The 27,714-nt window shown below is 37.3% G+C and overlaps 1 protein-coding gene across 15 annotated transcripts in view; it reads left to right on the top strand.

Annotated features, from left to right (window-relative positions):
• LOC310898756 (bifunctional heparan sulfate N-deacetylase/N-sulfotransferase 3) overlaps window positions 1–27,714 on the top strand; it is a 382,477-nt gene that overhangs the window by 170,790 nt on the left and 183,973 nt on the right. For 14 of the 15 annotated variants that reach the window (XR_014583603.1, XR_014583604.1, XR_014583605.1 and 11 more), the window contains one exon: window positions 19,032–19,149. The gene's annotated coding sequence lies outside the window, so the exon portion shown is untranslated. The remainder of the gene's footprint in view (window positions 1–19,031; window positions 19,150–27,714) is intronic. The other variant, XR_014583607.1, reaches the window with a different exon arrangement.

Below are 27,714 nucleotides of genomic sequence, written 5' to 3'. Positions count from 1 at the left end.
AGCACAGAGTGGTGTGCACTCTGACTTGGTATACACCTTGCTGCGATGTGCTGGTGTCCACTAAGAGAAACATGACTGTTTACGCTGTGGAGTAAATCAGGTGCAAAGCCATGAACATTTGTTGAAATTAATACTAATCTGAATTTATTTTCTTCATGTTTAAGGATGTATTTGAGTCAAAAAATTGTTTGATGGTTTGTTTACTGGCAAAATATCCTCCATTAACAGCTTGTCTACCTACCTGATTGCTTCTAAATCATGTTTTATCAAAAAAGCTGTAGAATAGAAAGTCTACATCAAAACAGTGTAAACTGCAGAAAAAAATAATGCTGCCTTCATACACTTTCTTGAACTTTATTTATTATTTCTGTATTCTCTTGTCATTTAATGTGCCTAAGAGAAAGTGAATGTGGAAGAAACAGAAGTATAATTTAGTATATAGTAAAGCTGAAATGTACATGCATGATGCTAGATCCCATGGGCTTCTGAAGAGTCAAGGTGTGCAAGCACAGCTAGATGACTTTTCTTGCAAATATACAAGTATCTGAACTGTAACATAATATAATGTGTTGTTTTCCCACAATGCATAAGATGCCTTAGAATTATAAACTCATTTGTAGTTTAATGTAGTTTAAGTCTGAACTAAAATCAGCAGTTGTAGCATGAAAATGAAGAAAATTTTAAATTAAACCTTTTTAAATCTTCTACTGGCAGGAAAAAGAAAAAGAAAAAGAAAAGTTAAACAATTTAAATAATAAAATTCAGGTTTGGTTTTAGTTCTAAATTGGTAACTTAAATGTTACCAGAAGATATGGAGTCTTCCAGTCAGATAGCAGAGCTGAATTTCTGAGAGAAAAGGATCTGGGAGTTAGTGTTCACAAAGGATGAAGGCAGGCAGCTATCAAGAAGGCAGTTGTTGTATCGGGGTTTATACAGCAGGCAGTACCCCTCACAAAACACATCCACTAATCCCTTTGCTTTACTCAGCATGCAGAAGAGGAGTACCTGCGCAAAGGCAGGACGCTGCACTGCAAGAAAGACCTGTGCAAACTGAAAGGAATCCACAGGAGACCAAAAGAATATTTAGATATCATCAAAGACCTCTGAGGAAGGATTTTTGGAGCTGCTTAACATAGTAAAGAGAAGTTAAAGGAGTGATACATAAAAGCTAGCTTCAACATGGCAAAGAACTCATTGTCCATGTCCATGGGTAGGAAAAAGAAATAATAAACTTGAAATGCATCAAGATATACCATAAATATCAGGAAAACATTCCTAATGGTAAGGTTAATTAAGCACTGTAACAAGGATGAGTTCAAACAAAAAAACAGAATAGGCAATTGTATAAGCAGAAGTAAAATCACAGAAACAGCAGACCTGTTCCTTCAAGCAACTTATTTTTGGTGGCCAGACCAGTCAAATGCTTTTGCCAGAATAAGAAGCCTGTAACTGAGGGATGCATGGCCTCTCTTTGTGACTTTCACACCTCCAGCCCTTGATTCGCAGCTAGGAGGCTGCCTGGGCAGTGGGACAGTGGTGTGGAAGGCTAGAGCTTTTCCTCCAGCTTCCTGCTCCTGGCTTGCAGCCCTTGCTCTTTTTCAGTGGAATCAGTCGTGCTGCGATGGCCTCTGAACTGCCGCCACAGAACTGAGTAGGCCAATTTGGAGAGGATTATTTGTCACATCCTCAAAAGTCTTAGTAAAAATAAAGTTTGCTAAAATTAGAGGGTGATGCATGAGGAAGTCCTAATAAGCACTGATAAAGTCAGGGGTTTGCTGAGCCTCCATCATTAAGAATGAGTTTGACAGTCATTTTTGAGCTGTCACTGATCATGTCCTGGGGCAGAGAGGTGGCTTACATGGCCCCTTAACGTCCCTTCTGTTATTCCTTTTCTCATCTGCTTCTGTAGTGAGAACTGTTTTAGAAAGGGACTGATGACAAGTACAGCTTTTGTAGGGGACTTCTTGTTGGTGAAATGGCACTATAAAAACATCTAGAGACAGAAGGTGATTAGCTGATTTAGAATATTATTTTTAGGATATTCAATACCCCTCTCAATATGTTCCTGTAAAGAGTTAACAGAGGTAAGACTTTCTAATCTTTTTATAAATTCTGTTAGAATTTTTCTATGTTAAATATATGTGGAGTACATGAGGAATGCCAATACAGTTCCCAAGAGATGAGACTGTCACTACATCCTTAGGTTACCCTTCAAACGAATTTTCCCATCGCTTCATTGATCTCCCATAGGTTTCCTGAAGGACAGAACAGTCTTCCCCCAAGGTAGGTTTTCATGGCCAAGTTATGTGTTGGCATAATTGTAGTGAAATTGATAGAACCACACTGGAGAATTTGTGGTTACACAGATTGTAGGAGTATATCAGATACCTGGTTGTTTACCAAGATGTTCCCAAGTAGTTGAGATTAGGCTGAGATTTGTTTTACACAGTGAGCTGTATGGGTAGCTAGTGAAGAACTGAAACAGATTACTGAAAATAATTGATTTTCAAAATACAGTTCTTTCCCAATTAAAATTATCCTGGGGCACTCAAAAGCTATAATTTAAAGCTGTAATAGCAATCCAAGCAAGTCCTCACTTGTAGTGTTTTTTTAGGTATAATACCAATTTTGAGTCAAGCGAGCTGTAAAAAAAATGCCTTTTTATTATAAATTATTTAACTTTACACTTAAATATATATATATATATTACAATTGATTTTGGTTTGGATTTCAAGTGTGTTCCAAACAGGAAACAGGAGGCCATTTTTCATATCAGGGAAATAATGGATAAAAATCCCCACTCTGGTGTAATCAACTGAAACTTTACTATGGGCCGTGATGAAACCTAATGCTACCCTGTGCCTAGGACTGAGATTTCACTAGAGAACAATAGAAGGAAAGTCAACCCTGGTAGCATAAAATGCACTACTTTCGTAAGCTTACTCTGGGCTACTAATCTGATCACTTTAGTTCCAGAGTGTTTTGTACAGTCTGCAGAGATGTGAGAAACCAGTATTTCAAATGAAGAATTTTAATGTTTGTAACATGAGGATTATGTCTTAAAACAAAGCCATTACACAGCAGCAATATCGATAACATGCATGTGCTGGAAAAGTGAGGGGGAAATTTAACCCAGGCTCTCTTACCCTCTGTAGCCCTTCTGCTTTTGCTCCATGTAGGATCATTCCACTTCCTTTTTAAGACTTTCACATTTACTCACTCATAAGTCTGATCAGTAGCCTTGCCGTTTTGCAGTCTTGCCTCTGATTTGGTGCTAAAATTTATATAGGTTTACTTTTGTGAAATGGAATTTGTAAAAGGGCTGTGATCATTTGTAATGAGAATTTGAGAAAATATGATACACTCAAGAAATTGCTTACATAAAGCAACATACAGTAACAGTTACTGTCAGTTGAAGGAAATGTAAATATCTTTTTTGGTATTTATTTTACTTCCTATTCAGGTTTGTCCAATTCACTTTATCAATATAAACAATATTTGCTTGTGACAGAAGAATTCTTGTCCAAGAAGTCTCACACCCTGGCCTTTGCCTGTGGGCTCTATTAATAGAGTAACTTCAGTATCATTATGTCTACTCAGTGCTTTGACTTTGCCAGAAAATATTGATCTGTAGCATGATCTGTCCAAGGGCAATAGCATCATTAACTGCTAAGTGATCTGCAAAACAATTAGAGACCTCCTGGCTGTTGTACAAATAGACAAATGGAGCTGTCTACCTAATCAGATACGGTTGTATCTATCTATGGACCCAATTGTGTTGTTCAGAAATGTCTTCAACATCTGTCACTTTCCCACTTCTCACAGTAACATATGCCGTGCTCTGCTCAGCGGGGCTCCTGCTCAGAAGCCTTGGGGGGACAAGGGGGGAGCATGTAGTTTCATAAGAAGATTTTTATTCTGTATCTACATTCTTGGATTTGCTTTTTAAGAGACAAGCAGGATTAATCTAAAGTTTATAAGCACACAAGAAGCTGTAATTCACATTTGCATTAACAGCATGAAGGCAGAACAAATATATTAAAAATTAACTCAGAGCCTGGATGCAGTGAATTTAGTGCTTAAGGAAATGAACAGAATTGATGATTTTCTAGGCTGTGTTCTTCAGCACCCAAAGCATTGAGAGTCTGTCCTTAAATTGGGTCTCTGAGGACTAAATGATAAGAGGAAGACCGTGTATTTATCAGTGTCATATTTCTGTGTGAAGGAAACCAATTAGGAAGGAAATACCTAATTAGTAGTCAGTCTCCTTAAAGTTAGATAGCACAAATCGTGCATCAGTAGCCTCTGCTGAAAATGATTGTATTGAAATCCAGGTGATTACTGGAAAAAAACAGACAGCTGCTGTCAAATATATTCTGTCAGATAAGTAACAGGGAACTGAATTTGTGATGCTACCGAGTGACTCAGGTAAGATGTGTTCCTGTTGACACACTAATGTTTTCTTGAATATTACTACCGTATGTTTCCAGAGTCTTTGAAGGGTTCAGTCTACTGTTTGGAGAAGGGCGTGTATTCTGTTCAACAAAAATGATATTTTTAGTAGTGTCTTACAGTGTTTAAAGAATAAACACAAGCACTGTGTGCCACACATTGATGCTGTTAGTGGATGTGTGTAATAGTTTAGTGCCTCTAGATAATTCAGTGTTGAAGTTTAGATGCTAAAGTTTGACTTTCTTCACATTCTTTGTTTACATGTGCCAGTGTTTTAAAGATCTTCGGTTTTTTTTGATGTTTGTTTGTTTTTTTGTCTGGCTGTGAGGTGTGGTAGCAAAATTCCTGTAACAGTCACTGTATCATTCTAGCTAGAATTTCAAGTTGCTTTTGGTTTGAATGATTTAGATTCTAAAATGACATTCCCCTGTGTAAAGTTCTGGTTATAGTCTTCTGTTTAGCACTAAAGCAATGACAAATATACCCAGCTGGTAGCTTCCAGTGTTCTCATTGCTATATCTGTCTCTCTTTTAGTCAGTATAGTTTTACAGAAAACTTGTTCCTTTTAGTATTGGCCTTGCTACAGTACAAGAACCAGAAGACGAGCACAGGCAGGACAGCATAGATAGAGGGATAGAAGTGCATAGGCTACTTCTTCATAGATAATTTAGCTCCTGCCTCTTTTGAAGAGTGGTTAATCTTCATAAAGTAGCAGCAGATCCACTGGCTATCCTTCCAGTCTCTCAACAGGAAAAGGGATGAGGGGGTCCTTGCAGAGAGTGATTGAGTGCAATCCCCATTATCCTGTGTCTCTGGGGTGGGCACTGGGAAAGAGCCAAGGGGATATATCTGGTAGGCGGAAGAGTTGGAGGGAGAAGGTGATCCTTTTAAAACGATAAGAATAATTTGTGTTCCTCTAAAAAGCAGTTCCTAAAAAAAAAAAAATGTACTTTTTTATAAAAACCAGCTTGTGGTTCCTATTCTTATTTTGTCTCTAAGCGTCAGTAATCTACACGTGGATACAAACCATCCTGTTTTTACAGAAACAATCTTTATTTCAGTGGAATGGTTTTGTGACATTTTCACTGACATCACATCAGGGGTTAGGTGGTGCAATAGAATAATAAACTAGCTTTCCACCTTCTGCAGTTCAGATACACTGTAGATCACATGTTAAAAGTGAGTCTGGCGGTCCTGTCCCTATTGCTCTGTTTTATAGCCCAAGAAGGAAGAAAAACATGAAAAACACTTAATTCTTGGCAACCTCCCAACTTAATTTTCATCCATATATTCTGCTGCCTTTCATTCAAATAAAAGCAAGCACAAATCATAATACAGGTCGTAAGAAAGGTAACAGAAAATCTGAAGCAATAGCCGAAACAGTGACAATCGAATTTTCTAACAGCACAGCAGTGCAAAGGGTAGATGTTTATAGCAGGGGAGATTTGGTCTTTATTCCTACATGATTTTAGTTTCCACAGTTACTGGGATGCTTAGGATCAGAGAAGCCTCCCACAACTCAGCTATGCTTTTCCTAGCACTGCTCTCGTGTTATTGGCAATTGGATTTTGGAGCTGTGACAGTGCTGGTTCACTCGCATAAACAAAAAGCTTTCTTGGGAAAGTGGCGTTATACTGACTTAGTTTATTTAGTTATAGATAATGTAAGAATTTTTCTGGAGTGTAAGATGTAAGAATGGAGGATTTGAGCCTATAGATATTTTGTACAATGAAAGTAATTTCCTCTTTTCCTGAAAAGAATGGTTTGATTTTTTTTTTGAACAACAAACAAACAAACAAACAAACCAAAACAAAACAAATAAACAAACAAAAACCCTCTCAAATACTTACAGTCAGAATCTTTTGTCTAATAACCATAATATTATTATTAAGATAGACTATTATAGTGATGCATAGGGATGCTCTGTCAGTCAGGGTGTGTATCCAGCCTGCACCTCAATTAAAGCAAAATAATAATTGCACTCCCTTCTGTCCAGCAAAATCATCATGGGTGTCTGTTCCACCAATCCAGAGCAACGTTTGCTCTTCAGATCCCAACCTAGAAGCCCAAGACAGTATCTGTAATGCTGTACACAGTCACATCTTGGTTGAGAAATCAGCCTTTCCAGAAGAACAGTTTCAGTAAAAACTCTTTTTCCCCACACAAAAGAGCCCACATGCTCTTCCCAGGCCATGTTCCTCCCAGCAAACAAGTTGAAGGTCACAGCCTTTGAGCTTTCCTATGAACTTTGCAGTGACTTGTGTGAACCTGGCACAGCTGTAAAGGACTAGATTCTGCCACCCTTATTGATACTAGTAGTCTTTTCCTAATTAAGCCCATGGTAGTCCACTGGGCTGTCTGTAGAGTAAGGTGATGCTTATTCAGAAGCTGGGAAATTAAAACTCAGTGGTGTATCATGCAGTTGTACATTTAAACTGGCCACTAAGAGCAGCCTCTGAAACTGCCTGTGGCCATTTACAGTTGTGTGCAGCAGTATTCCGTGAACAAAATGAATTGTACCACATGTGTGTTACTAACCCATAAATCTGAAAGAAAAGCAGAATTACCTAAAAAGCTAAAGTATTTTGTATCTGTGGATAGATGTAGGCTGAAAGAAGGATGCCGAAAGAGGAGAACGAAAGTTCCAAATTCCAACAAGAGTTTTGATTTTAAAAATACCTACTGACCTCAAACACATAAGTCAAAAAATGCATGTAGTTGTTTGTTTGTTTGTTTGTTTTTTCCAGGATGGCTCCTTTTAATTGAGCTGCATGTTCTGCTTGCAGTAGAAACTGAAGCATTTGACACAGAAAAAGTTCTTTCCCATCCCTTACTCTTTTCACCAGCTCCCTGCTCTGAGTAAATTCTTTGATCATACACTGTCATCTTCTTCATTTCTATTTGATAAACAGAATTGATAAAAACTAAAAGTCTATTTTTTCTCAAAGAAAAGGTTAACTGTTTCACCGCTTTCACCTTAAACATTTACTTAAGCAGCCAAACATGCAAATAGCAAGCAGTTCCCTGTGATTTTTTCATTACCTAATCGCCAGCTGTTCCATGTCTACCAGCTGCTAAAACTAGGGGCATTCATCACAAAGATGTCCCTAATTCACTCGTACATTATCTGTACAATATCAGTACATTAGCATTGAAAAATGCTGATAATTTAGAGACAATATGAACTAAATCACCTTTGGTATAAAATAAATGTAAAAACAATGTTGGCTACTACCATAATTACTCATTTCTGTGTTAAATGCTACAACACCTTCATTCAGATTGCTGAAGATTTTCTGATTTGACTTACTGGAGTAGAGCACATGCCCAAGATAAAGTTTTGGTTCACGTTCTGAAGATTACTGCAGGGTCCACGCCATGGTGAAGGCTGACGTTGTCCTCTGGTGCACTTTGGCCAGGGCACTCCTTGAGGAATTGGTGGAGAAACTATCTCAGAATATTAAGTGCTTTCTCCGTGGTTCTTACCTTTGCTGTATATTTTCCTGCAGAAGGGTTACAATACCGCTATGGATAAAAGGCCTAAAGGAAAATGAGCATTTTGAATTTCAAGAAAGGAAGTAAATTAACTCAGCCAATGTAAATTCTTTGAAAAAATCCCCAACTTTTGCATCTCTCTTACACAGACTTCTTAAAAATAAGCTGAAAAATATATACTGGCAAAGAATCTCAGGAGTTCATATAAATTGTTTTTGAGACTTTGTAAATCTTCCCTAAGATCAAAGAAGTGCCATATTTTTGTGTCTTTTCTCAGACTTTGCCATTTCTGAGGTCCAAACATAATCTCATAAAATTTAGGCTACTATGTTTTACTGTGCTTATACTGCAGCCCTTGGATGCCATATTCTAAATTACTTTAAAAAACTAAATTTCTTGTAACAATTAATCTTTTCAGTTCAAGCTCTATCAAAATATCCACTTCTCTAATACCACACAAAATATTCATGCATTTATTCTTCTGTTTACAAATAAATGCCAGCTGCCATGAATAGCAAAGTGTAATGATAGGCTGTTTTAGCTTTGCATTGTCCTGTCCTGTACTTACTCAGGAAAATCTTAGCTGATAGAGAGTGCTTATAAACTCTCGTCTGAGAAAGATTCACAGTATCTTTTGTAGTCTTTACTTCAGAACAGAATGTCTGTCCTATACAGAAGTTTGCCTGAGCCAGGTAGCTAAAAGCCAATCAAGTACTTCAAACTGATTTTTTTCTTTCCCTGCGCTCATCCACGCTATCCAAGAAGTCTCCTGAAATTTGACAGTTGAGCATCTGCTTTTAGATTTCTCTTACTATTCAGACCTGTTGTGTGTAAAAAAAAAAAAAAAAAAAAAAAAAGTCTCTAAAAACTTATTTGGCCATTGCAAACACACATTGAAAACACTAGCCAGAAGTGGTAATGTATCTCTAATGTTAGATACTTCCAGTTTTTCTTGTAAGCATATTTAATCTGCTAATACATATGTAGAAAGAAAAGACAGTATATTTTAGCATCCATGTTGATTGCAACATCATGCTTTTGGCAAAAAGTGAGCAATTTCTAAGGCCCAGTATATGCAGTGAACACATCCATATGTTGCAGAGGAACTGGGGACTGAATTGTGCGGACTTGTAAATTCTTCTACCATTTGCTGAGAGTAAATCCAGGGTGGGTCCATAGGATTGTTCTACATTTATTCTTTTTGCAACAACATATCCGGAGCACATTAGGCACCATGTAAAGGCAGATTTGCACTTAGAAATGTGAGAGTATTAAAATTCTGTACGCAGATGTAATTTCAAAACAGACTCATCTTAGCTAATTTGCTAAGAGGAAAACAGTTTCTGGAAGTTCTGTATCACGGAATAGCACTAGCATATTTATAGTCAGCATTTCCAGAAATAAGACATTCAGCACCATCTTCACAGGCAGGTAAGAAAAGCCTATTCCTGTTTACAAGAGTCTGGTAATGAACCATGAAGGATAGTGCTTTGAGGCCTTCTGTCAAGTAGCTCACTTTTTTTGGTAATTGAAAGTGATTTAATATGTCTTGGAAAGAGAGGTCGAACCATGTGCTATAAGTCTTACCCTAGTGACTTGCTGTACAGAACTGGGACACAGCAGTTTCATGAGGACAGTGAGGAAAGACACTCTGTGTGTATCCAAAAAGTGCAAAGAGAGCCCTTGCTCTGTATGGTACTGTTTTAATTTCCTAATACAAATCTTTGCCAGCAAAGAACGTAAACAAAGGTTAATTTCTTTATAGCTTTTGCTGTCTCCTGTGAACAGATGTTCATTCTCTACTACTCATAAGGCTTTAATATGCAGGTTTTTAGAAGTGAGTTTCACCCAGGTTCATTTCACTTTGTGAAAAAGTTTTCTTTTCCCCCTTTTCCAGTAATAACCCCTCTCCTGATGATAACTATATTAATCGTGTATCCAAACGTGAATATATTTGTGAATTTGGTTTCCTTTTCTACTACCATATAATGCATTTTCATTCTTTTGTGTGGGCTCGAGCTTCTCTCTCTCCTTGCACAGCTCTAGAGAATATAATTGCGACAGGGGGAAATATGTCCCTGCCTGGGAGACACAGTTATATCAGCCATCCCAGGAAAGAAAGGATGATTTAGCTGCCAGTAAAGATGTCAGACAAGTCCAATGAAATGCAGGATTGTTAGCAAGGGAGCTGAGTGTCATACCTACCCATCAAAAGGGACAAGTAACCACGAGCCACCTCCGTTACAAAGAGGTTACACAACACGAGAAAAATAAATATCTCCAAGTTGTTCTATCTCAGTCTAAATAAACTATGTAAATGTTTAGGTAGAAAGCAGTGATCTAGAAGGATAACTGAGATTATTTTAGTTGCCTAATTTGAGAGAAAAACAAAAAACAAAAAGAAATGAAGAGTAAAAAGAGCAATATGTAAGTGGTATTGGAGGAGACCCAGTATGGGATAAGATTCTTTGAAGCTTTCATTATTGCTATTTTATTTTTTTCTCCACAGTATAGTCTATCCTGTACCTGGCTTTTCTGCTAATTTAGATGACCATAACAGTGTACAACATTAAACACTGGGTTTTCAGAGGGAAACCTAAGCATGCTTATTCCCATAGTGACAAGCACTGTGAACAATCCTTACAAGATGCAGAAATGGAAATAATGAATATTTCTGTTTTATTCCTGAAAGTATTTATAGTGTAGACCTTTACTCTGTTTCTGCAGTGCAAAAAAGCCTCTGTAAGGAAGAATCTCAATGCTCTCTCACTTTTTGGAGAGCAGAAATTGGCTGGCAGCAGGTTAGTGCTATTATTCTTTCCATTGTTACTAGAGTTCAGGAGCTTCTTGAAGACAGGCGTGAACTTCCATGCTTAAAAAAGGGAACAGAAATGTGTAGCAAGGACAGCTTCCAGTTCTGGTTCGACTTCATAATCTCCTGCAAAAACATGGGCAACAGCTACAATTTACCTGCGGCACCTGCTGGAAAAAAGACTTGTGCTGGAGAGGTGACTGCTGTAGCCCAAATCTAACACTGAATAAGTTTTTCAGGACTTTTCTAGATTTTGAACTAAATAGTGAGATGTACCAGTGGATCACAGAGTATTAGAAGACAGTGAACAGGAAGCTTGCTCCCATCTCTCTTTTTTTTTTGTAAATGAATGTGAGTATGGCATTAGTAGATTTTAAGTTAAGCGTAAACTAGTATTGTACCCTTCTCACTGAGATGAAGTGATGCTGACATTTTGTGGGCTTTCATCCACTTCCCAGTTTTTGAGCTTGCCATTGGGATAAACCTGCTGGAATCTATTGAGCCCCTTTCCTTAAAAATGTAGACGATGCTTTGTTACCTAAAAAGATTAGGGTGAAAAATAAACATCCAACAAAGGCTGTGGGTATTGTACACACTACAAGAAGTCAGTGCCATCAAAGTAGTTGATTTACTAAATCAGTCTACTAATTCAGTGATTACATTAAACCTGGATGGATTGTCAAGTTTTTCCTTCAAAACTACATTTATAATATGGCTGTCCACTACACTGTGTTATTTAGAAGCACATTACTTAACCTCAGGCTGATAATTTTATCGATGTTACCCTTTCCACCATTCCTCCATGCGATGTATCCCCACCCATTTAATCCTTGACGTTTGGATCATGTCAGTTAACCAGGGCACATGTAATTAGCATGTATCTAAGGGTAAACATGCACAGGTAACTAATTGTTTACAAGACTGGAATGCATGTGGCTCCTAGCTCTTCATTTCCTTATATAATTGGTACTGCAAAAGAAAAAACTTCTTGCTTTTTTATGTAAGTCAAAAAAAGAATAATTTAAACCCTCTAAAACATGTTTCCTCCATCTAGAAAGCAGATGAACAGTTTAAAACTAGCTTAAAGAAATCAAATCTAAGACAACTTGTATGACAAAGTTTCAGCCAAAAATACTTTTTGCAGCCAAACTATCAAATCCTCTGAAAGAGTGTTTATAATGGAATTGCTGATGCAACCCTTATTATAGGGATATGAATAGCTATAATGAAGGCTTCAGTTGATGCTCTGGCAAGCCTACTGCTAAAAATTATTCTGAATTTATCTGGCATTCAGAAAATGCTTGAAGTGGCCAAAATGTTTACACCATCATTATCATTTTGACAATATCTCTTTTATCCCAAAGGAAGTCAGTGATGAACAAATTCTAGCAATGTGTGAGACATGCATATTTAGCATCTGTTATGCATGCTCTTGGCAGCATTGTTTCATATGAGAACACTGGGGCCAAGAGCTCAACCACCAGCTTAAAAGCAGTTGTGTTGAATCAAACATTGTTGCCTATTGTGTAGTTTTAAAGCATATTAGGGAAATGCATTATGTGTTTTTTTTTTCCTGATGATTTGCTTTGGTTTATGACCAAGACACTCCTGGATCTGAGCAAAAATGTTAAATACAGAGTGACAGTATTTTGGAGTTCCATGGCTTTTCTTTGGTTCTTTCACACCACCCCTTTGCACAGTTTTGAAATGCCATTCACACTTCCATTTTCTGAAAAATCATAGAAAGCATTGTTAATCCTGGGCTAATTATACATACAAGCATTTTCCTGAAAGTTCATGGTTTTAGGTTCCTGAAGCAGTTCGAGGTAGGTATCTGATGACAGGAATTCTTGGTGGGTTTTTGGTGCATCATAGCATAGGATGCATGTGCGCAATTGCATCCTGTAGTAATTTCATCTGTTTTATTGGTTTTCCTTTTTCTATTAGTGTATATCTAGACAATAAAAGCACTTCTTGTGCTTCTGCTGGTTTGGCTACATGCAAGATTGCACTGATTAATCAAGTTTGGGTGCTAAATCGATTTTATTAAACTCCCATGCAGGGAGCCATCAAGTGAATTAAACCCATCCTGTAGTGACTTACCTTAAGTTGAGAAGTATTTGACTTACCCTAAATCAATATAAATCAGATTTTAAATTATTTAAGTGGGTGCACAGTAGTATTTGCACCAGTCTAATGAAATAAATTTTAAAACACAGTTTAAACAAGTTCAATATAATGTAATTCAGGCTTCTGGCTGTATTTTCAAGGATTTCAATGCTGATGACAGTAAAAACAGAATACCTGTACAGAAAAAAAAAAAAGTACATGAAATTTCTTAAGAGAGAAGTATTTTTTAAGAAACGGGAGTTTTCCCTCATAGAATTTTCATACAGCAAATGCTAGAATTTCTACTGAAAACATCCTGTCATTTTAGAAATATCAAAAGAAAAAAAGTAGCATAGCATCATTTTGAAAGTATTTTGAAATGAAATGTAAATGGTTTTCTTGAGTATTAGGGCAAATGCTGTTGTGTGTGTCAACATCGCTGAAAAATAAAATTCTGTAAACTTTGTGAATTTTTCTCCTGCCACTTTTTATTTAAAAAAATAATATGGAAAAGGAAGTTGAGAATGAAACAAAAAGTATCACTTTAGTTGGGAAGCTTTAAACTGGATTTGATTTGAGGAGTTTTGCTACCAAGTAGATATGCGGATGCACTGGTTTTAACAAAAAACTCTGCCTCAGTCACACTCTGTAGCCATGCAGCAGGGACACTAGACCAGGAAGAGTGAGTGTCTTGAATATCTTCTGCTCTTCATTGGATTCCAAGCAGAAGATTTTTTGCATAAAATCATTCTGAATGAGATGGAAAGATATTTGAACTTTGTCTTGCATAATCCCTACGTGTAAGGAAAGATTTTGATACATCTTCACACCATAGTGAATTAAAAAACCTAGTTTTTCAATCAGGAAAAAACAATGTTTTCCTGAAAGTGTTTGAAAAGTTTGGCTTCTAATGGGAAATGAAAGTATATTCTGAAGTGAGGGAAGTTGCTGTGAAAGAGCGTCCCTCTTTTTTCCTGTATTCTGGTCCACGACTCTTATTTAGCTTGCATGTTCTCTCCAATTTTTTCAACAATTGCCTGATCTACCATGTTACTAATTCCATTTTCATTCTTATGGCCATTTTATCTCCTTCCCTTTGCAGGCAGTTAGATGTCTTTATTCTGAAGTTTATGACTATACATAACAAAAGTGGAAATTAATAGCTGCCTTCTGTAATCTTAGTCTTTTCTTTGGGGGCATAGGTTGCTTAGAGAAGGTATCTCTTGTATTGAACACCAATAAAAAATAAATAAATAAATAAATAAATTGGCTCTTAACGACGGTACTTGGCACAGGTACAGCTCATTGCAGGCTTAACTGATAGTGGGTCCTTTCTCGGTGTGAGATTTAATTTTCTTTTAGATAGCTAGCTGTGCTTGGTGTCAGTGCATATAAACCATCTTGTCAGCAGTTGGTTGCACACTGAGATGGGAAAGTGCCCCATGGGAAGCAAGAAGAAAACCACTTCTTAGCACCATATCAACTATAGGACTCTGTGCAGCGCTGTCAAGGCTGAGCTCATATATTATGGATATTGAGCTACAAGATATGTCACCATTTGAAGCAAAGAATGGGAGGTATACTGGGAGAATGGAAGAGGCAATACTAAGCACTGTCACATTAGTAAGCCACCAAAAGTACATTGGATTAATCAAAACACCTATGACACAATCCAGCCCATAAAATACCTGACAGCTTCAGTTTGCTTTAAATATGTATATATAAATGCATATATGTGTATTTTGGGGTGATTAACTACAGTACTGTGATTTCCATGAAATTCAGTGGAGAGCAGAAAAATTAGATAACTGTAGGTCAAAGCAGAAGCCACTTGAAGAATGCATAGCCTCGTAAATGAGCTGGTTTTCAACTTTACTTAGTAGTATCCACTAAACAATTAAAAAGTAAGCCATGATTCTGATTCATTAAGAAGTAGTTTGGTTCTCACAGAGGTAAAAAATAAAAAATTAAAAAAAATAAAAATCTCTTATTGATGTAAAATGAAGATACCAGATGAAATAACTGGTACCAAAAGTAGTCGTGGTGACAGAAAAGATTGAGTCCTTCATTATTGTTCCTTCCAGATGTGGAACATGAACAACAGTTGACCTGTTTGGACTGTTCTGTCCTACTCCTCCACGATTCATGTCTCACCTAACTCAAACACTCCATCATTTCCCAGACTGTTGCTTGTTCTCAAGTCCTACCTGCTCATTTGGCGTGTGTTACATGAATGCCCTGAATGGGTGATTTTTCCAAGTGCAAGGAGAAGAGTTCAATGAAACAAACAGATGTCATGGTGCCTTTCTTCTCAATTTTTTCCAGTCTTCTTGTTATTGTCTTTGCAGTTCAGAGAGGAAAGTACTGCTACAGCTTTGGGTTCACTCTCTTCCTAATTGGTGAAGCTGATTTTCTTGTACTCTGATGTGCTTCTTTGGCCAAGGCAATGGGGACCTGGGCTGTGGGCAGAATATAGCCTGTTCAGAGCCTTTTCTTATAAAAAACACACAAGGATATATTTCATGTGTGACAGTGTAACACTCTTAGAAGCTTGATATAAAAACAAAAAAAAAATGGAGTAACCAGAAGAAAACAAAAGGAACTACACTGAGATTATTGCATAGAACAAATGCTCAATTTGTAGTCCTGAGGTACTTGGCATCTCTCAGAATTATGTACTTTGAAACTGCTTGAACAACTCGAAAATCACATACACATTTTCAAGGTATCATAAGGTGATAGGTCAATAATTACCCTAATTGGTCCACACTTTTCCAGCTAGCTGTTTGGAACAAAAGGTCAATTTGGGCCCTATAAATAGAACTCATAGAAGCTATATGCTTTATTTCCCAGTGCACAAAAGTTGTGATTTTTTGTTTTTTATTAACTAGCCTTATCTGGTCCTAAAAATTCTGTCTTTTGGAAACAGCCTAAAACCCTAAAGGTCTCCAGACACATCAGAAAATGCAGTAGCTTGTTCAACAATAGGTGTGCTTTACATTAACAAATGGTAGATAAAATTTTACAAGTTTTTGTTTATAGTAATTGGAGGACCTACATATTTTTGTACTTTTTGAAACTAGCTAAAAGAAAATAAATTTCACTTTTTGGAGGGGACACCTCCTCCAAAGAAAATTATAAGAATGACCACCAAATACGTCATAGACTTCTAGCATTCAGTCCTTTCCAGATTAAATTTAAACTTGTCCTGGCAGCCAAAGAAATCTTCAACTCTCTGCTAATATATATGTAAACCATAGAAACGCTCCTTCTGCTGGTAAAGATTCAGTCCATAAACCTGATCACGTAATCTACACACAATCCTATGAAGCTGCCAGCTGGCACCCAAATAGAAGAGAGAATTTGGCGGGTGATTAACGGAAGGTCAGCACAGCATATCTTTGATCAGACGTTATTATGGGTGTTACAGAACAGACAGAAGTATAAAAATGCAAATGGGGCAAGGGGTGTCAAAAGCAAAGAAACAATTGATTCGGGCTTCCTATACTGTGGGGTACAATAAGTAATGAAACTGCTGGATTTGTTGGCCAAAGACACACAGGAGAGAGTGCTGAGAAGGCACAGCTGGCCAGTGGGGTGTCCGATTTTCTCGTCCTGGCAGCTGGGCACCAGGGCCCCAGGGAATTGGAGCTATTGCCTGGGGCAGCTGAGCATGGCCAGGTGGGGAAATCTCAGGCACAGGAAAGGCCTGACAAGCAGCTTGTGGCTGAGTGGCAAACTGGGAGATTTCTTAAAGAAAGAGGGGGCCTGCATGAAGCGAGGAGCAAACACAAACATCAAACTTCAGAAATGATGGTAAGAACAAGACTTTCCTAGAAGCCCAAGCTGAATGCGTTATGTAGGTGCTCGAGCTGGGAAGCCACTAAAAGTTATGGACTAGGAGAGAGCCCAGGAGGTCTGGCTTTTTTTTTTTTTTTTTATACTCAGAAAAGTTCACATGTTCTAGAATGAGATTTCAATTTCCCAGTGAAAGATATTCTTAGAGACTGCAAGCTTTTGGTGGCTCTGGCATGTTTAAAAGGCAAGCAGACCTATTTAAAAACAGCGTTTCTATTACAAGACTTACAAACGGAATATTGTCTGCTTTAGATACTCTCTATACATAGCAGCAAGTTTAGCAGTTTAATGGAAGCGATGATGATTTCGTTAATAAATCATAAATATTCATTTTGACAACCTCTGCAAGTCAGTTAAGGACCATGGCTATTTTAGACTTTTTTTTTTTTCAAGGCTTATTTTCAACTGCTTAGTCGTTGACTGATTTCTGAGTTCATGTTTTTTAAGACTGCTGCTTGTATTGTGTATGTCATTCTGTGCTGTAAATTCAGAGTAATTCCAAAGAGAATATTCTTCAAGAGGACAACTAGAAGGAAAAGCCAGGCAATGTTTCTTTTGTATGTTGTGGTTGTGGTTTTTTTTTTGGTTGTTTAAATGTATTTAATGATGTTAAAAAGAAAGCAAACATATGAATTTGAATAAGGTTAGTAAATGTTTGAAAGAAAGCTGAAAATAATGTTCAAAAATTGTTTTAAAAATGTTAAAAATGTTTCACTTTTATAACTTGAGGAAAAAAATAAGCAAAGGTTTGGCTGACAAGAGGAAACTTCTTTGTTTTTCATTTTGTTTTGTTTCCCATGAGAAAATGAAAAAGCTTTTTTTCAACTGATCTGAAATGATCTTTCTTTTAGTGGTGGAAGGTGCAGTTATTTACATGATTCAGCCTGTCATTCAGCTGAGGTGACAAAGATTGCAATTTCTGACAAACAATAGCTGAGTCAACTCTAAAATCCAAGTTAGCCTTCTGTTGTTTTTCTAGGTACTATAAATTGACAGCAAGCACACTTGGGCTCAGTGGAAATTGGAAGTCTTGTGAATAGCTAACAATATTGTTTAATTTGAGACATGTTTTCTGTATTGGTGTCCTGATCGGCTTTTCATAGCAGAGGGGAGGGGGCATGGAGTAGGCAGGGCTGGGGGTGAGGGGAAAAAAAAATAAATAAAAAAAAAAGCATTTTTATGTTTCTAAGCCTGAACTGGAAAGACAGAAAGACAGTGCTGGCAAGAATAAAGTGGTGTAGGATCTCGTGACTTGAAACCCTGGAGTAATCATGTAGTAGGGTCAACCCAGAAATATCTATTGAACATTGAATCCACATAACGCATACCCTTCAGAGTGCAAAACTGCAATACTTCATAACTAAATTAATTAATCGTTTTAATTCTTTGTTCATTGTAGATGCACTTTGATTTTCTGTCCCATGATCTGAATTTCTTGCATTTGAGAAAAATCCTTTACTAGAATCCATTTCACATTACGTTGTGTAATTGTCTTACTAAATCAGCAGTACTTCTTTCTACAACAGCTTTTCTACAGACTGACTTGATTTTAAAAGTTTACAAAATTATTTTTTTTTCAAAAAGTGTAGCAAAAAGACTTTTCAAGGATGTAATATTTCACTAATATACCTCCTATCATATGATTCAGAGTGGTGGAATTACACAGGTGTAATTTAGGGCAAAACTGAGCCTTCAGACTTGAGTCTAACTTGAGGAATAATATATGCATTCAACCAGCAAAAGCTGTAACTCATTATATCATCTGAAATGTGTTTTAGTCACATAAAGTATTTCATTTAAACGATTCTAATACTTGTGATAGACAGAAGCAGAGAGGATGGCCTCATATATTAACGGTTCCATTATTCTTTATGCTGTCAGTCATTACCTAACCTTCCATTATGGAGGGGGAGGTTAAATGGCACTGCTGAAACAGTGTCTTCTCCCTTGTTAATAATAATGTTTGCATGATTCTGTTCTGAATAATGGATTAACAATTTTCACCACCAGCAGGCAGGCCAGTGGGCAACTGTAATTTATAAAGCAAGTTAGTAAAACTATATTTAGGGAGTAATAAAAACAGTTGAAATGAAGCTTGAGCTGGACTGAGATGCCTTATTAGGCAAAGGATGTCGACAGGCAGTAGCAGAACTTGATCTCCGCTATGGACCTGAAGCTTTGAGATTATAGGCTTTATTAAAAAAAATAAAAAAAAAAATAAAAAGTTTGACATTTGATTTATCTAAAGAGTTGTGCAAAGACAAAGAAATAATAATATAACACTGCTTTTCATTTTCCTTTATAGCAGTATCCATCTTTTAAAGGAGTATTACCAGCATGCCAAGTGAGAGAAGGCATCGAGAGCCTTGCAGGAACAGCTTCACAAGGGAGGAGAAGCCAATAATGCAAAGTATGATTGCTATGTAAGTGAAATTTTGAATTCATTTATGCACACATCCACACATATTATGGTATAGTTGCAGAGGCTATCACTTCTTTCAAAAATTCCACACTGAAGTTATTGCCTGCCTGTCACGGGAAACAGTCTCAAAAATTGATTGTCATTACGGAGTTGAGTACAGAGCCAATTCTACTGACTCCCTTACACCTGCCCTCTACCCTGAACTTGGTAAACAAAAAACTCATGTGTACATCCTCACAAGGTGGAATCCTACTAGGATAATAGGCGCTTCAGAGAGTTTATTGGAAGAACAAGGTTTCTGGGAAATGTACTGCTTTCTGATGGAGTAAGGCAGACTGGGAAATAGGAATAGATCTAAGGCTTTAATGCGTGTAAGTGGAAGAAAACATGGTTGTGCTGTTTAGCACTTTATGTTAGATAAGGCTGAGACACCAGCTTGCTTTTATTTCTTTGCATGATCAGTAATGCAAATACTAATGTATCATGAGGGAGTGTAGCTGTATTTTGCTGGATTTTGAGTCTCGATGAAGTAAAATGTATAACCTGGGGCAAGAAATTTGTTTCTTTATTTTGTTTTTTGTTTGTTTGTTTGTTTTTGTCACTGAATTCCACATATAAGAGATCCTATAGGAGGCAGTGATTCTCCTAAAACATGAAAATTTTGAAATGATAACAAATGCTATCTGAAAGTACTGCTGCAGAGTCTGGAGAAAAATGTTTTCTTCTGCGAGATAATTGTAGTAGTAAAGATCATTGCCAATGCTGTATGAGCCCAATAAAATGCGAAAAGAAAAAAACAAACAAAAAAAAGCAGCGTAGTAATAGGACAACTTCAATTACAAAGGATTGTTGGCATTCTTTCCAAAATAAGTGAAGATTGATCTTTGGACAGACGCTGTGAGCTATGTGAAATTGCTTCAGCTAAATATATGCTAATTGGCATTTGAATGAATTTTGCTAATCTCCTGCTTAAATAAATAGGTATAGAGAAAAGCTGAGAACAAGTCCTCACTTCTCCCTATTTAAAAAAAAATATATATGTTATCATAATAAAATATATAAGCAAGTAACATACAAATATGTATTTTTATATATTGCATTATTTGCAAAGTATATCACAATAAACGATGCTTTTCTCAAGCATTTCTGAGGATTGTAATTGGCAGAAAATCATTGAAATTGTACAGTAAAGGCATAGAAAGCGGTTTTGAGTGCCCCTAGTTTCTTCTGCTGTAAGTGAAAATCTTCCCAGAAATCCTCTATTCAGTTAGGTGGGGTGCTCTGATGTCCTAATGAAACAGAAAATTCCGGTAATAGAGGTAATAGATGGAATCTGCGATCCAGGATGGGCTCCTATCTGCTTTTGGTCACTGAGTTGAGACAAAACTTCACAGTGCCCTAATTTGAAAATGAAATTGTAGCATGAAATTGGGGCTTATATTCTTCCTTCAGGTTTGCCCATTCAGTGTCAACACCTAAAATTTTAAAGAACATTGGTTTCAATAGCAAGCTTTAAGTTTAGTTTGAAATACAAACAACAAAATAATTGGAGGTGATACTTGGAAGTATTGCTCTTTGCTCTTTGCATCTTGCTGTAGTTTTGTAGGAGAAAAAATAAATGTAGTTTTGTAGGAGAAAGAAATAAATGTCTGTTTGGAATCTCAGCTTCTTCTTATATCCCTTTCTTGTTGCTTACCCTGGCAACAGTCATGTTAATACTCTGTTTTCTGTTGTGTTAAGGTGTAGCTATTCCAAAATAAGAAAAATGTCTTGAGACAGTGATCAGAACAATTAATAGTAAAGTATGTTTCAGCTAACACCTGTTAGCAATATCTTGCTACACTATCTAGATTTTTCAGTTTCTGCTTTACTCATAAAATGCAAAGGTTATGTTGTATTGAACACTGCATAAAAACTTACACAGCGATCTAACCACACTCAAGGGTATCTATAAATGATACGTCATACTGAGGACAAATCTCTGTGTCTTTAGGATGCTTAGTGCCATATGCATGTCATATTTAGTATCTTGAAAGTGTGAGAAACTGTATCACTTTTCAATAATAAAACATGAAACAAGCAGAACTTCAGAGCACGCATGTGTGCATGTACATGGACGTTGGCTGTAATGAGCTGAGCCTTTGGCTGGCCTAGGGAGTGGCAGGCTGAGCTCCTGTGTGTTTGAGCCTTGTTGATTTCTTGCCTTTAGGGACATTACTTTGCATTCGCTGGTGAAGGCCAACAAACATTATCAAGACAGCAATTCTGATCTTTTCATGCTAAGGTGAAAGCAGTTTCATAACATTATGTTTGTAGGAATAAAGAAGAGGCCTTATGACAAGAACGTCAATGTTTTTGTTGGTCTTTAAAACCCTTGCTTTTGGAAAATTGTTATGTCTTCTGCCATGAGGTTCAGTACTATGTTTTTTTTGTGGGATTTTTTCAATGTCTTCTTTTTCATAGTGAAAAGAAATTGCAACCTCCTGGAGGAAAAAAAAATAAACAGAGAAAAAAAATAGTTGGAAATTAACTTCTAGGGAAAAATATATCAGTATATATATATATATATATATGATACTTATATATCGGTATATAATATACTGTGGTGTGTGTGTGTATATATATATAATTTTGCTTGCAGTATGTTTAATCTGTGCTTGTGGACTAAGTAGTAATAGATGTTCGTGAAATAATAAGTCAGGTAAAGCAAATTCTCGAATATTTCATTGAGTCAGTCACCTGAGAACTGTAATTCCATATTACAAGGATATTCTGTTTTTCTTCACAGTAAATGCAATTTCTCGACTGTAATGAAGAAATCAGTAGTACCTTACACTACTTCTAAATTTTTTAGCATACCTAAGGCAAGGTTTATTAATTATGTCACAAAATTACCTGTGTGTAACTTCAAAGACAGCATATGTTATCAAAAAATGTTTAATGTATGAACATTCAATATAGTGGTCCATCTCTTATTAACACTATGCTCAGGAAAAAAAGGAAAAAATGTTTTAGACTGTATATATATTGGCTGTATTTACAGCCAATACTGTGTTTTTATAATGGTAAGCATCAAAACCACTCATCCCCTCATGACAAATGCACTCCTCAGAGTAACTTATTTTTTCTCTATTAAATAGACAAAATTGAGGAATGGTTCATTAACTGCAAAGCACACATCATTAAGTAATCTCGATAGCCCTTCTGGCCAGCTTCATGCAAGCATTGGTAACATTCAGACCCCCTCACCTTCGCCTTCACTGATGCCGAGAATAAAAATGTTACAAGTACAACATTGAGCATAGGATAGTAAAATATGTTTGCTTTTATTTTTTTTCTACCAAAAGAAAATACTTGACTTTCATTTTTAATCAGATGGAACTCAGAACTCCATTCTTTGGTTAAGCCACCCTGTCCTGTTATCTGTCTATCTAGTGGAGAAATTTGGGCTCTAGAGAATAATTTTCATTCGATAATAACTATTTCTTGTAAAAGTTTACCTTTCTGCAGGACAGGTGAAGTACTAAGACTCCAACCATGCTAGGGATGTTGAGCCCTCCTCTGAATGCTCAGCAAGTGGAAAAACAGCCCAGCACTTCTCATGTATGACAGGGCATGCAAGTAGTTCATTACAGCGTACCACTTTTTTTGTTTGTTTGTTTGGGTTCAGCCTTATGAAAGTGTGGGTATCGTTTATGAAGCACCATAATTCCATCCTTTCCTTCTTTGTACAGAATACACGACGTGTCTCTTCTTAGTAGTTGGGATTAGAAATAGAACCATTTCTGGTGTTTGTGCTTCTTAATGCATCTGATAAGATGTAGCCAGTAACAGGGAAAAATAATTTTAATTCCAGTTTAGTATGTTATTTATTTATTAAGTATGTTTAGTAAGTTATTTATTTATTAAGGATGTCAGATTGAGACAGGAGAGTACAGCACAATATCTGGAAAGAAATCTTTGGTAGTTGCATTGGCTTGAGCTTCATTAGGGACCAATTGTTATTCAACCCTTTCACAAGTTTTATCTTATGTTCTCCCAGTACAAAATATGAATGCTAAATGAGGATCTACAAGAGTTGATAATGCTCTGATTTAGTTTCCTTAAGGAATTCACTGTCTTTCAGATGTACCTTTCAGATTTGACCCTTTTCTAGGTAGTTCCAATCAGTTCCAGCTGAGTTTCACTAGAATTTAATTTCATATTAGTTCTTTGGAATACCCCACCCAAACCTTCCACTCGCAATGAGTTAGTAAAATTATCTGTAGAAGTTGGTTACTTAATTATTACTTCTCAAGGTATGGAGACTTTGATACTGGGAACATAAATCAAAATGACTTTGCAAAAGCAGTGTGGAGATTACCAAGCAGCAATCAGAAGAAAGACCCTTGCATTTTGTACAGATACGAACAAGGGAGCCTCCAAAGGAGTTGGTCTCTATAGGAATATTTTGGGAATTAGTGTGCATAGTACTTGCTTGCAGAGCATTGCTTGATGAAGCTTTGTTACTCAGTCACCCCAAATATGCATTTGTTTGTCTAGCATGAGTCAGAAATGAGGAGTTTCTCTTCTGTGGTGAAGCCTGTTCCAGCAGGATCCACAAAAGCGTGCAGAAACCCAGCTCAATGCTGTGCTGAAGGAGAGGGTTACCATCTTGTAGCAGCTTAGCTGGTCATTGTGGGACTGTGGCTGCGTTCATAGCTATCGTGTCTTGGCAGCCCAAAGCCAGAGGCAGGAGGTCTGGCAGCCAGATGATCTGGGAGAGGAGCTTGTGATGTGCTACATGGGGACTATTACCATAATGGTCTTCTCTGAGGAAGGCAGCTCAGTCCTATCTCACGGGATGCTCCCTGAGTACAGCCCTGACAGGGAAAGTTCCAGCCAACCTGTTGGTGTGAATGAGGTAAGATGTAAAGAAGTGCTAAATGGTGTGTTGTCTGTTCCAGAAGTGTCCTCAGGGGTGAGAATTATGAGCATCTGCCACGTCCATGCAGTGGGTGATGTGGGCATTAGTACAGGACAGTATGGACAGCCCCAGAGACAGCAGGGAACCAGTTGGAAAAGTAGATGTTGCTCACTAACAGCAAGAGTGCAACAATGTGGCTCATACCAAATTCTCCAGCATAATGAAACAACATATTTGAACACATCAACAGAAATCTAATGGAGATGGAAACAGGAAGCAGTACAAGTCAAAAAGCATTTGCAGAAAACAATAGTAGCTGGATATGAAGCAATCAAGGTAATTTCACCCCTGTGAGCACAGTATGCTCCTCGTATAGAACTACACCATTGCCACTTAAGGAATTGGCTTGAAACAAATTTTGCAAACAAAAAATGCAATGTGATGAAACCAAACAATCAGAAAAAGTTCAGGAAGAAGAAGGGTAAACCTTTTCCCTAAGAAAAGTGATAAAATGTAATTCTCTCAAATAAAAATCACGCAGAATGTATTTCAAAAAGATGATTGGAGAGACAACAATCCTCCTTCTCCTTTTAGTGATGTAATGCTGTAGATAAAATAGTGTCAAAAAAGCCATTTTCTTGATTCCTATTAAAACGTTCCCGCAGCAGGCTTTAGAATCAAGGAAATTATAGAAGCAACAACCTCCAGCTCTGTTGTGCAGCTGTGTCTGCAGAGAGGGAAGTCTTTCAACACTTATGCCATGGACTGCTCTTGAAAGTAACTATAAATTAGCAAGAGAATGATGAAAAGGGTTTGTTATTTTTTTGTTCTCTGTTCAGGTTGAAGTAGAATCTAAGGGGTTTAGGCTGTTTCCTCCAAAGTAATACATGCCATGCTAAACGGAAGTGTAGAGTTACACCTGAGATGCTATGTGTGTGTTTTATGGTCCATCTGCTTATGCTTCACTCTTGCAGTGGGAGAACAGATAGTGTCTGAAGCCTCATTCTCAAAGCAATTAGTTACCAGCCATATTTTGATAATTGCGCTGCCCTGCTCGTTATAGTTGAACTAGATATATTTGGCAATACAGTGTTCTGTATAACTTTGCTCCCACCTGTGAGTTGTATAACAAATAGCTGCAGCTGATTTTAAAACCAGGGACTGAAATACCCATGGCTAATAAGTTCCTTGATGTATGAAATCGGCTCTGTGCTGGTCTGGCTTATGGAGTGTCTAGGCTTTGCGAACCTTTTGTTGATAAACGAGCAGCATTTCCAGGAACGAGGGCAGACAGGAGATGCTAAGTACTAATAGGCTACAAAGAGCATTGTGCTCAGCAATGAGATTTTTTTCTGTCATTCCAGATAGCAAGCCGTATTAGTCATGCTAATGTAATACAGTATTTGTGACTGCCTTGACACTGCCCATTTAAATATTCAGGAAGCTGCTTCTTGCACATATTCACGTGCAAGTACATCATGCTTGGTTAGCTAGCACTAGTCAATTAAGCAATGCGTTGTCAACTACAGTTAAAGCAAATGGCATGGGGCTACTTCATCACTGAGTGACCTTCAGTATACAAGAAAATGGTATTTATAAACAGCTCTTCAGTGAGAATGTCTTCAGGGTTACATCCCAGCACATGTTGTATGCTAGATCTGCTGGGGCACCTTCAGCATCTTGTGTTCATCTGATTTCAACCGACCAACCAACCTGCATCCGGATACTAAAACTGCCATTTTACTTTCCAGCAGTAAGTCTGCAGTGCTGATGTCACTTGTTTATCTGGCAAACACAAGATCGATAAACTCCCGGGGAACTCAGAGCTCACACAACGTTGCACTTCCTAGGGAAGATTAGCTGAAATGAAATGTCTGACAGCTCTGTGTCAGCTTTCCACATTACAAAATGAAACATTATTTCTTTTCCTTCAGAGTCTCTAAAGGAAGTGAGAGAGATGTTAAGCTGTCAGTCACTTAAATCTTGGCCATTCATTAAGCAAGAAATATTAGATGAAGTCAGTAATTTTGTCCGCCTGGAATAACCTACACAGTTATCAATTACTTAGGAACATGTCAGCCATTCCTGCCAAATTGCTTAGCTTGAAGATCAAGTCTCATCATTAGACCTACCATCTTTACCCCAAAGCCTTCCTGTGTATAGCAGTTCTTAAGCTATTGCCTGCTAAGGGTTCCCAATGCAGCTTGATCTGAAAGGGCCAGAAGCTTCCAGAGGTTTGTTGCTCTTTGCAGTTCAGATTGCTAAAATATTTCTTGATGAAGATTTTCTGCGTCAATAAGGAAACGTTGCTATGTGTTTTACTTTGTCTTTTTCTTTTTTTTCTTAACTACTCCATTGCTTATGTGTCCAGAACAGGTGTTTCAGGGAATGCAAGCAGAACTGAGGTTTCCCTAGAAGCCATGAAACAATACAAACTAGGATTTTGCTGGACTTTAATCATAATGTCTTCCCTCTCCTTTGTCAAAAATAAAAACATTGATGAAAAACTAAAACTAATAAACATTGAAGATACAAATAGCAGTTTCAATTACATTTTAGTTCACAGGGATGACCATCCGACTGTAAGGTACAATTTAGGGCATAGCAGACTCTTCCATTCGTGAAAGTACATTCCCCTGTCGCACAGCCAGTGGCCTTGCTTTACCACCGTGTTGCTTTTTCCTACCAGTTGTTGGCTTGGAGCCCTGTGTGCTTTGGTGGAAATAGCAGCTCTCCAGTATTTGAAACGGAACAGCAAGCATGAAGCTGTATGTAACTTCCACCCACAGTGGCAATGACCCTTCCTTCCTCCACCTGTGTTTTCACAAATACCAAGTTAAAGTAAATTATTCCCTTTCACACTCGCTTATTCCAATTTGACCACAGTCCCTGCTAACTGAAAAAAATTGAAAAAGTCATCACATTAAGATGATGTGCTTATCTCATTTTTAATGAAGGTAAAGTAATGACTCTCATGGTGCTGCGACACAAACAGTGCTCTAAACCTTTAGAGCAAAAGGGGTTTATTTTACTTGTTTTGATATGGAAACTGGTAGATAGTAGACAGCCCTATCTTTTTCCACAGATGTGTGCTGATACTATTTTTAAAAACAAAATGGAAGTCCTTTAGAAAATGCAGAGTAAGACAATCAACATTTTCTGTCTCTGGCTATTTTTTTTCAACAAATGTTAATTAAAAAAAAAAAATCACATCCTGTTTATTTGATGTGCGAGATCCCATGCTGTCTTTCCAGTCACTGTCCTCTTTCAGCAATGTGTAGGAGTTGTGTTAGAATAACAGGACACGAGTGCATGACGTACCACCATTTGCATAGTTTAGTCTTTAACCGTAAAAGGGGGACCCTTGTTTATGTGCTGTGGTCTCACCTGAAGCCTCCTCCATCATTTGCTTTTCAGTGTCTTGATCCCTGGGATACTTAAACTCCAATACATGTTAGAAGAGAACCAGATGCTTATTTGCTGTGCTATACTTGGTTAATTGTTGAGTCTGCAGCATTTTGGCATTGAGTTTTTATAAGGATATTCATTGCACACCAGCAAAAGTAATTTCAGGATGGGAGCAATAAATGCCAGCTGCTTTCACAGGATCTAAATGAAAGGGGAAACAAATGGAAGCAGCAACCTCCTGTACCCCACTAA

Source organism: Anser anser, assembly GCF_964211835.1.
Source record: "Anser anser genome assembly, chromosome: 4".
Lineage (NCBI taxonomy): Eukaryota > Metazoa > Chordata > Aves > Anseriformes > Anatidae > Anser > Anser anser.
This window is presented reverse-complemented; position numbering and strand designations above follow the sequence as displayed.